Source organism: Haliotis rubra, unplaced genomic scaffold (genome assembly GCF_003918875.1).
Source record: "Haliotis rubra isolate DU_JTF1 unplaced genomic scaffold, ASM391887v1 Scf285, whole genome shotgun sequence".
Classification (NCBI taxonomy): domain Eukaryota; kingdom Metazoa; phylum Mollusca; class Gastropoda; order Lepetellida; family Haliotidae; genus Haliotis; species Haliotis rubra.
The window spans coordinates 700088-712395 of NW_025766947.1; the positions used below are offsets into that span (position 1 = coordinate 700088).

Below are 12308 nucleotides of genomic sequence, written 5' to 3' on the forward strand. Positions count from 1 at the left end.
ACATACATGAGGTGAGCGGGTTTTCCATTTGAGGTGAGCGGGGTTTCCACTTCACACATACATGAGGTGAGCGGGGTTTCCATTTCACACATACATGTGGTGAGCGGGGTTTCCACTTCACACAAACATGGGGTGAACAGGGTTTCGACTTCAGACATGCATGAGGTGAGCGGGGTTTCAACTTCACTCATACATGGGGTGAGTGGGGATTCCAGCTCAGACATACATGAGGTGAGCGGGGTTTCCATTTCAGACATACATGTGGTGAGCGGGGTTTCCATTTCACACACATGGGGTGAGCGGGGTTTCCAGCTCAGACATACATGGGATGAGCGGGGTTTCCATTTCAGACATACATGGGGTGAGCGGGGTTTCCAGCTCTGACATACATGTGGTGAGCGGGGTTTCCATTTCAGACATACATGGCGTGAGCGGGGTTTCCAGCTCTGACATACATGAGGTGAGCGGGGTTTCCATTTCACTTACATGAGGTGAGCGGGGTTTCCACTTCACACATACATGGGATGAGCGGGGTTTCAACTTCACACATACATGAGGTGAGCGGGGTTTCCACTTCACACATACATGGGATGAGCGGGGTTTCAACTTCACACATACATGAGGTGACCGAGGTTTCCATTTCAGACATACGTGAGGTGAGCGGGGTTTCCATTTCAGACATACATGGGGTGAGTGGGGATTCCAGCTCAGACATACATGAGGTGAGCGGTGTGCAGTTCACACATACATGGGGTGAGCGGGGTTTCCAGCTCAGATATACATGAGGTGAGCGGGGTTTCCATTTCAGACATACATGTGGTGAGCGGGGTTTCCATTTCAGACAAACATGGGGTGAGCGGGGTTTCCAGCTCTGACATGCATGAGGTGAGCGGGGTTTCCATTTCAGACATACATGGCGTGAGCGGGGTTTCCAGCTCTGACATACATGAGGTGAGCGGGGTTTCCATTTCACATACATGAGGTGAGCGGGGTTTCCACTTCACACATACATGGGATGAGCGGGGTTTCAACTTCACACATACATGTGGTGAGCGGGGTTTCCACTTCACACAAACATGGGGTGAACAGGGTTTCGACTTCAGACATGCATGTGGTGAGCGGGGTTTCAACTTCACACATACATGGGGTGAGTGGGGATTCCAGCTCAAACATACATAGGGTGAGCGGGGTTTCCATTTCAGACATACATGGGGTGAGTGGGGATTCCAGCTCAGACATACATGTGGTGAGCGGGGTTTCCATTTCAGACATACATGTGGTGAGCGGGGTTTCCATTTCAGACATACATGGGATGAGTGGGGATTCCAGCTCAGACATACATGGGGTGAGCGGGGTTTCCATTTCACACATACATGGGGTGAGCGGGGTTTCCAGCTCAGATATACATGAGGTGAGCGGGGTTTCCATTTCAGACATACATGTGGTGAGCGGGGTTTCCATTTCAGACATACATGAGGGTGAGCGGGGTTTCCATTTCAGACATACATGTGGTGAGCGGGGTTTCCATTTCAGACATACATGTGGTGAGCGGGGTTTCCATTTCACACACACATGTGGTGAGTGGGGTTTCCATTTCAGACATACATGTGGTGAGCGGGGATTCCAGCTCAGACATACATGTGGTGAGCGGGGTTTCCATTTCAGACATACATGTGGTGAGCGGGGTTTCCATTTCAGACATACATGGGGTGAGTGGGGATTCCAGCTCAGACATACATGAGGTGAGCGGTGTGCAGTTCACACATACATGTGGTGAGCGGGGTTTCCACTTCACACAAACATGGGGTGAACAGGGTTTCGACTTCACACATACATGGGGTGAGCGGGGTTTCAACTTCACACATACATGAGGTGACCGAGGTTTCCATTTCAGACATACGTGAGGTGAGCGGGGTTTCCATTTCAGACATACATGGGGTGAGTGGGGATTCCAGCTCAGACATACATGAGGTGTGCGGTGCGCAGTTCACACATACATGGGGTGAGCGGGGTTTCCAGCTCAGATATACATGAGGTGAGCGGGGTTTCCATTTCAGACATACATGTGGTGAGCGGGGTTTCCATTTCCAGACAAACATGGGGTGAGGGGTTTCCAGCTCTGACATACATGAGGTGAGCAGGGTTTCCAGCCCAGACATACATGAGGTGAGCGGGGTTTCCATTTCAGACATACATGAGGTGAGCGGGGTTTCCAGCTCACACACACATGAGCGGGGTCAACTCACACACACATGTGGTGGGTTTCCACTTCACACATACATGGGGTGAACAGGGTTTCAACTTCACACACACATGGGGTGAGCGGGGCTCAACTTCACACATACATGTGGTGAGCGGGGTTTCCACTTCACACAAACATGGGGTGAACAGGGTTTCCACTTCAGACATACATGTGGTGAGCGGGGTTTCCATCTCACACATACATGGGGTGAGCGGGGTTTCCAGCTCAGACATACATGGGGTGAGATGGGGTTTCCATTTCAGACACACATGGGGTGAGCGGGGTTCCAGCTCAGACACACATGGGGTGAAAGGGTTTCCATTTCACACATACATGGGGTGAGCGGGGTTTCCAGCTCACACATACATGAGGTGAGCGGGGTTTCCATTTCCAGACATACATGGTGAGAGGGTTTCCATTTCACACATACATGAGGTGAGCGGGGTTTCCATTCCAGACATACATGTGGTGAGCGGGGTTTCCATTTCAGACATACATGTGGTGTGGGTTTCCATTCCACACACATACATGAGGTGAGCAGGGTTTCCATTTCAGACATACATGTGGTGAGCGGGGATTCCAGCTCAGACATACATGTGGTGAGCGGGGTTTCCATTTCAGACATACATGTGGTGAGCGGGGTTTCCATCTTCCAGACATACATGGGGTGAGGCGGGATTCCAGCCCAGACATACATGAGGTGAGCGGGGTTTCCAGTTCACACATACATGTGGTGAGCGGGGTTTCCACTTCACACAACATGGGGTGAACAGGGTTTCTGACTTCCACACATACATGGGGTGAGCGGGGTTTCCATCACACACACATGATACAGGGGTTTCCTGTTCAGACATACATGAGGTGAGTGGGGGACATTTCCATTTCAGACATACATGTGGTGAGCAGGGTTTCCATTTCAGACATACATGGGGTGAGCGGGGTTTCCATTTCAGACATACATGAGGTGAGCGGGGTTTCAGCTCACACATACATGAGGTGAGCGGGGTTTCCATTTCACACATACATGAGGTGAGCAGGGTTTCCATTTCAGACACACACATGAGGTGAGCGGGGTTTCCATTTCAGACACATACATGAGGTGAGCGGGGTTTCCATTTCACACATACATGAGGTGAGGTGAGCGGGGTTTCGACTTCCAGACATACATGAGGTGAGCGGGGTTTCCATTTCCACACATACATGGGGTGAGCAGGGTTTCCATTTCCAGACATACATGGGGTGAGCGGGGTTTCCACTTCAGACATACATGGGGTGAGTGGGGTTTCCAGCCCAGACATACATGAGGTGAGCGGGGTTTCCATTTCAGACATACATGTGGTGAGCGGGGTTTCCATTTCAGACATACATGAGGTGAGCGGGGTTTCCATTTCAGACATACATGGGGTGAGCGGGGTTTCCATTTCAGACATACATGAGGTGAGCGGGGTTTCCATTTCAGACATACATGGGGTGAGCGGGGTTTCCATTTCAGACATACATGAGGTGAGCGGGGTTTCCATTTCAGACATACATGTGGTGAGCGGGGTTTCCATTTCAGACATACATGGGGTGAGTGGGGTTTCCATTTCAGACATACATGTGGTGAGCAGGGTTTCCATTTCAGACACACATGTGGTGAGCGGGGTTTCCATTTCAGACATACATGGGGTGAGCGGGGTTTCCCATTTCACATACATGGGGTGAGCGGGGTTTCCATTTCACACATACATGGGGTGAGCAGGGGTTTCCAGCTTCACACATACATGTGGTGAGCAGGGTTGCAGTTCACACACACATGTGGTGACTCCACACACGGGGGTTCCACTTCACACAAACATGGGGTGAACAGGGTTCTGACTTCACACATACATGGGGTGAGCGGGTTTCCACTTCACACATACTTGAGGTGAGCGGGGTTTCCTGTTCAGACATACTTGAGGTGAGCGGGATTTCCATTTCAGACATACATGTGGTGAGCGAGGTTTCCATTTCACACATACATGGGGTGAGCGGGGTTTCCATTTCAGACATACATGAGGTGAGCGGGGTTTCCACTTCACACATACTTGAGGTGAGCGGGGTTTCCTGTTCACACATACATGAGGTGAGCGGGGTCTCCATTTGACACATACATGAGGTGAGCGGGGTTTCCAGTTTCACACATACATGAGGTGAGCGGGGTTTCCATTTCAGACATACATGAGGTGAGCGGGGTTTCCATTTCAGACATACATGTGGTGAGTGGGGTTTCCATTTCCAGACATACATGAGGTGGAGTGAGCGGGGTTTCCATTTCAGACATACATGGCGTGAGCGGGGTTTCCAGCTCTGACATACATGAGGTGAGCGGGGTTTCCATTTCACACATACATGAGGTGAGCGGGGTTTCCACTTCACACATACATGGGATGAGCGGGGTTTCAACTTCACACATACATGTGGTGAGCGGGGTTTCCACTTCACACAAACATGGGGTGAACAGGGTTTCTTGACTTCAGACATGCATGAGGTGAGCGGGGTTTCAACTTCACACATACATGGGGTGAGTGGGGATTCCAGCTCAAACATACATGGGGTGAGCGGGGTTTCCATTTCAGACATACATGGGGTGAGTGGGGATTCCAGCTCAGACATACATGTGGTGAGCGGGGTTTCCATTTCAGACATACATGTGGTGAGCGGGGTTTCCATTTCAGACATACATGGGATGAGTGGGGATTCCAGCTCAGACATACATGGGGTGAGCGGGGTTTCCATTTCACACATACATGGGGTGAGCGGGGTTTCCAGCTCAGATATACATGAGGTGAGCGGGGTTTCCATTTCAGACATACATGTGGTGAGCGGGGTTTCCATTTCAGACATACATGAGGTGAGCGGGGTTTCCATTTCAGACATACATGTGGTGAGCGGGGTTTCCATTTCAGACATACATGTGGTGAGCGGGGTTTCCATTTCACACATACATGTGGTGAGTGGGGTTTCCATTTCAGACATACATGTGGTGAGCGGGGATTCCAGCTCAGACATACATGTGGTGAGCGGGGTTTCCATTTCAGACATACATGTGGTGAGCGGGGTTTCCATTTCAGACATACATGGGGTGAGTGGGGTTTCCAGCTCAGACATACATGAGGTGAGCGGGGTTTCCATTTCAGACATACATGGGGTGAGCGGGGTTTCCACTTCACACATACATGAGGTGAGCGGGGTTTCCATTTCACACATACATGGGGTGAGCGGGGTTTCCACTTCACACATACATGAGGTGAGCGGGGTTTCCAGTTCAGACATACATGAGGTGAGCGGGGTTTCCATTTCAGACATACATGTGGTGAGCGGGGTTTCCATTTCACACATACATGGGGTGAGCGGGGTTTCCATTTCAGACATACATGGGGTGAGCGGGGTTTCCACTTCACACATACTTGAGGTGAGCGGGGTTTCCTGTTCACACATACATGAGGTGAGCGGGGTTTCCATTTCAGACATACATGAGGTGAGCGGGGTTTCCATTTCAGACATACATGAGGTGAGCGGGGTTTCCATTTCACACATACATGAGGTGAACATACATGGGGGGTTTCCATTTCAGACATACATGAGGTGAGCGGGGTTTCCATTTCAGACATACATGTGGTGAGCGGGGTTTCCATTTCACACATACATGGGGTGAGCGGGGTTTCCATTTCACACATACATGAGGTGAGCGGGGTTTCCATTTCAGACATACATGTGGTGAGCGGGGTTTCCATTTCACACATACATGGGGTGAGTGGGTTTCCACTTTTCACACATACATGGGGTGAGCAGGGTTTCCACTTCACACATACATGGGGTGAGTGGGGATTCCAGCTCAGACATACATGAGGGTGAGCAGGGTTTCCATTTCAGACATACATGGGGTGAGCAGGGTTTCCATTTCAGACATACATGAGGTGAGCATGGGGTTTCCATTTCACACATACATGGGGTGAGCGGGGTTTCCATTTCAGACATACATGAGGTGAGCGGGGTTTCACATGTGGTGAGGGTTTCCACATACATACATGTGGTGCGGGGGGTTTCCATTTCAGACATACATGTGGTGAGCGGGGTTTCCATTTCAGACATACATGGGGTGAGTGGGGTTTCCAGTGGGGTTTCCATTTCAGACATACATGTGGTGAGCGGGGTTTCCAGCTCAGACATACATGTGGTGAGCGGGGTTTCCATTTCAGACATACATGTGGTGAGCGGGGTTTCCATTTCAGACATACATGGGGTGAGCGGGGATTCCAGTTCAGACATACATGAGGTGAGCGGTGTGCAGTTCACACATACATGTGGTGAGCGGGGTTTCCACTTCACACAAACATGGGGTGAACAGGGTTTCGACTTCACACATACATGGGGTGAGCGGGGTTTCCACTTCACACATACTTGAGGTGAGCGGGGTTTCCTGTTCAGACATACTTGAGGTGAGCGGGATTTCCATTTCAGACATACATGTGGTGAGCGAGGTTTCCATTTCACACATACATGGGGTGAGCGGGGTTTCCATTTCAGACATACATGAGGTGAGCGGGGTTTCCACTTCACACATACTTGAGGTGAGAGGGGTTTCCTGTTCACACATACATGAGGTGAGCGGGGTTTCCATTTGACACATACATGAGGTGAGCGGGGTTTCCATTTCACACATACATGAGGTGAGCGGGGTTTCCATTTCAGACATACATGAGGTGAGCGGGGTTTCCATTTCAGACATACATGTGGTGAGCGGGGTTTCCATTTCAGACATACATGGAGTGAGCGGGGTTTCCATTTCAGACATACATGGCGTGAGCGGGGTTTCCAGCTCTGACATACATGAGGTGAGCGGGGTTTCCATTTCACATACATGAGGTGAGCGGGGTTTCCACTTCACACATACATGGGATGAGCGGGGTTTCAACTTCACACATACATGTGGTGAGCGGGGTTTCCACTTCACACAAACATGGGGTGAACAGGGTTTCGACTTCAGACATGCATGAGGTGAGCGGGGTTTCAACTTCACACATACATGGGGTGAGTGGGGATTCCAGCTCAAACATACATGGGGTGAGCGGGGTTTCCATTTCAGACATACATGGGGTGAGTGGGGATTCCAGCTCAGACATACATGTGGTGAGCGGGGTTTCCATTTCAGACATACATGTGGTGAGCGGGGTTTCCATTTCAGACATACATGGGATGAGTGGGGATTCCAGCTCAGACATACATGGGGTGAGCGGGGTTTCCATTTCACACATACATGGGGTGAGCGGGGTTTCCAGCTCAGATATACATGAGGTGAGCGGGGTTTCCATTTCAGACATACATGTGGTGAGCGGGGTTTCCATTTCAGACATACATGAGGTGAGCGGGGTTTCCATTTCAGACATACATGTGGTGAGCGGGGATTCCATTTCAGACATACATGTGGTGAGCGGGGTTTCCATTTCACACACACATGTGGTGAGTGGGGATTCCAGCTCAGACATACATGAGGTGAGCGGTGTGCAGTTCACACATACATGGGGTGAGCGGGGTTTCCAGCTCAGATATACATGAGGTGAGCGGGCTTTCCATTTCAGACATACATGTGGTGAGCGGGGTTTCCAGCTCAGACATACATGGGATGAGCGGGGTTTCCATTTCAGACATACATGGGGTGAGCGGGGTTTCCAGCTCTGACATACATGAGGTGAGCGGGGTTTCCATTTCAGACATACATGTGGTGAGCGGGGTTTCCATTTCAGACATACATGGGGTGAGTGGGGATTCCAGTTCAGACATACATGAGGTGAGCGGTGTGCAGTTCACACATACATGTGGTGAGCGGGGTTTCCACTTCACACAAACATGGGGTGAACAGGGTTTCGACTTCACACATACATGGGGTGAGCGGGGTTTCCACTTCACACATACTTGAGGTGAGCGGGGTTTCCTGTTCACACATACATGAGGTGAGCGGGGTTTCCATTTCAGACATACATGAGGTGAGCGGGGTTTCCATTTCACACATACATGGGGTCATACATGAGGTGAACGGGGTTTCCATTTCACACATACATGAGGTGAGCGGGGTTTCCATTTCAGACATACATGAGGTGAGCGGGGTTTTCATTTCAGACATACATGTGGTGAGCGGGGTTTCCATTTCAGACATACATGGGGTGAGCGGGGTTTCCATTTCAGACATACATGTGGTGAGCGGGGTTTCCATTTCACACATACATGTGGTGAGCGGGGTTTCCACTTCACACAAACATGGGGTGAACAGGGTTTCGACTTCACACATACATGGTGTGAGTGGGGATTCCAGCTCAAACATACATGAGGTGAGCGGGGTTTCCATTTCAGACATACATGGGGTGAGAGGGGATTCCATTTCAGACATACATGAGGTGAGCGGGGTTTCCATTTCAGACATACATGAGGTGAGCGGGGTTTCCATTTCAGACATACATGAGGTGAGCGGGGTTTCCATTTCAGACATACATGAGGTGAGCGGGATTTCCATTTCAGACATACATGGGGTGAGCGGGGTTTCCATTTCAGACATACATGGGGTGAGCGGGGTTTCCATTTCAAACATACATGGGGTGAGCGGGGTTTCCACTTCACACATACTTGAGGTGAGCGGGGTTTCCTGTTCAGACATACATGAGGTGAGCGGGGTTTCCATTTCACACAAACATGGGGTGAACAGGGTTTCGACTTCAGACATGCATGAGGTGAGTGGGGTTTCAACTTCACTCATACATGGGGTGAGTGGGGATTCCAGCTCAGACATACATGAAGTGAGCGGGGTTTCGACTTCACACATACATGAGGTGAGCGGGGTTTCCACTTCACACATACATGGGGTGAGTGGGGATTCCAGCTCAGACATACATGAGGTGAGCGGAGTTTCCAGTTCAGACGTACATGAGGTGAGCGGGGTTTCCATTTCAGACATGCATGGGATGAGCGGGGTTTCCTGTTCAGACATACATGAGGTGAGCGGGGTTTCCATTTCACATACATGAGGTGAGCGGGGTTTCCACTTCACACATACATGGGGTGAGCGGGGTTTCCAACTTCACACATACATGAGGTGAGCGGGGTTTCCATTTCAGACATACATGGGGTGAGTGGGGTTTCCAGCTCAGACATACATGAGGTGAGCGGGGTGTCCAGTTTCACACATACATGGGGTGAGCGGGGTTTCCAGCTCAGATATACATGAGGTGAGCGGGCTTTCCATTTCAGACATACATGTGGTGAGCGGGGTTTCCAGCTCAGACATACATGGGGTGAGCGGGGTTTCCATTTCAGACATACATGGGGTGAGCGGGGTTTCCAGCTCAGACATACATGAGGTGAGCGGGGTTTCCATTTCAGACATACATGGGGTGAGCGGGGTTTCCAGCTCTGACATACATGAGGTGAGCGAGGGGTTTCCAGCTCAGACATACATGAGGAGCGGGGTTTCCATTTCACATACATGAGGTGAGCGGGGTTTCCACTTCACACATACATGGGATGAGCGGGGTTTCAACTTCACACATACATGAGGTGAGCGTGGTTTCCATTTCACACATACATGTGGTGAGCGGGGTTTCCACTTCACACAAACATGGGGTGAACAGGGTTTCGACTTCAGACATGCATGAGGTGAGCGGGGTTTCAACTTCAGACATACATGGGGTGAGTGGGGATTCCAGCTCAAACATACATGGAGTGAACGGGGTTTCCATTTCAGACATACATGTGGTGAGTGGGGATTCCAGCTCAGACATACATGTGGTGAGCGGGGTTTCCATTTCAGACATACATGTGGTGAGCGGGGTTTCCATTTCACACACACATGGGATGAGTGGGGATTCCAGCTCAGACATACATGGGGTGAGCGGGGTTTCCAGTTCAGATATACATGAGGTGAGCGGGCTTTCCATTTCAGACATACATGAGGTGAGCGGGTTTCCATTCCACATTCGTGAGCGGGGACATACATGATGTGAGCAGGGTTTCCATTTCAGACATACATTAGGGTGAGCGGGATTTCCATTTCAGACATACATGTGGTGAGCGGGGTTTCCATTTCACACATACATGGGGTGAGCGGGGTTTCCATTTCAAACATACATGGGGTGAGCGGGGTTTCCAGCTCTGACATACATGAGGTGAGCGGGGTTTCCATTTCACATACATGAGGTGAGCGGGGTTTCCACTTCATACATGGGATGAGCGGGTTTCAACATACATGAGGTGAGCGGGGTTTCCATTTCACAGACATGGGATGAGCGGGGTGAGCATGAGGTGGGTTTCCATTTCAGACATACAGGTACATACATGGGGTGAGTGGGGATTCCAGCTCAGACATACATGAGGTGAGCGGTGTGCAGTTCACACATACATGGGGTGAGCAGGGTTTCCAGCTCAGATATACATGAGGTGAGCGGGGTTTCCATTTCAGATATACATGTGGTGAGCGGGGTTTCCATTTCAGACAAACATGGGGTGAGCGGGGTTTCCAGCTCTGACATGAATGAGGTGAGCGGGGTTTCCATTTCAGACATACATGGCGTGAGCGGGGTTTCCAGCTCTGACATACATGAGGGAGCGGGGTTTCCATTTCACATATATGAGGTGAGCGGGGTTTCCACTTCACACATACATGGGATGAGCGGGGTTTCAACTTCACACATACATGAGGTGAGCGGGGTTTCCATTTCACACATACATGAGGTGAGCGGGGTTTCCACTTCACACAAACATGAGGTGAACAGGGTTTCGACTTCAGACATGCATGAGGTGAGCGGGGTTTCAACTTCACACATACATGGGGTGAGTGGGGATTCCAGCTCAAACATACATAGGGTGAGCGGGGTTTCCATTTCAGACATACATGGGGTGAGTGGGGATTCCAGCTCAGACATACATGTGGAGAGCGCGGTTTCCATTTCAGACATACATGGGGTGAGCGGGGTTTCCAGCTCAGATATACATGAGGTGAGCGGGCTTTCCATTTCAGACATACATGTGGTGAGCGGGGTTTCCAGCTCAGACATACATGGGATGAGCGGGGTTTCCATTTCAGACATACATGGGGTGAGCGGGGTTTCCAGCTCTGACATACATGAGGTGAGCGGGGTTTCCATTTCAGACATACATGGCGTGAGCGGGGTTTCCAGCTCTGACATACATGAGGTGAGCGGGGTTTCCATTTCACATACATGAGGTGAGCGGGGTTTCCACTTCACACATACATGGGATGAGCGGGGTTTCAACTTCACACATACATGAGGTGAGCGGGGTTTCCATTTCACACATACATGTGGTGAGCGGGGTTTCCACTTCACACAAACATGGGGTGAACAGGGTTTCGACTTCAGACATGCATGAGGTGAGCGGGGTTTCAACTTCACACATACATGGGGTGAGTGGGGATTCCAGCTCAAACATACATGGAGTGAGCGGGGTTTCCACTTCACACATACATGGGGTGAGTGGGGATTCCAGCTCAGACATACATGAGGTGAGCGGGGTTTCCATTTCACACATACATGAGGTGAGCGGGGTTTCCATTTCACACATACATGAGGTGAGCGGGGTTTCCATTTCAGACATACATGGGGTGAGCGTGTTTCCAGCTCAGATATACATGAGGTGAGCGGGGTTTCCAGTTCAGATATACATGAAGTGAGCGGGGTTTCCATTTCAGACATACATGGGGTGAGCGTGTTTCCAGCTCAGATATACATGAGTTGAGCGGGGTTTCCAGCTCAGACATACATGAGGTAAGGGGGGTTCCAGCTCAGACAAAAATTAGGTGAGCGGGAATTCCTGTTCAGACATACATCAGATGAACGGGGTTTCCACTTCAGACATACATGAGGTGAGCGGGGTTTCCATTTCAGACATACATGGGGTGAGCGGGATTTCCATTTCAGACATACATGGGGTGAGCGTGAATTCCTGTTCAGACATACATCAGATGAGCGGGGTTTCCACTTCAGACATACATGAGGTGAGCGGGATTTCCAGTTCAGAGATACTGACATGCATTCATTGA

General features: G+C 50.5%; 1 protein-coding gene across 1 annotated transcript in view; it reads left to right on the forward strand.

Moving 5' to 3' along the window:
- LOC124281581 overlaps positions 1–12308 on the forward strand; it is a 55227-nt gene that overhangs the window by 1090 nt on the left and 41829 nt on the right. The window lies entirely within an intron of this gene.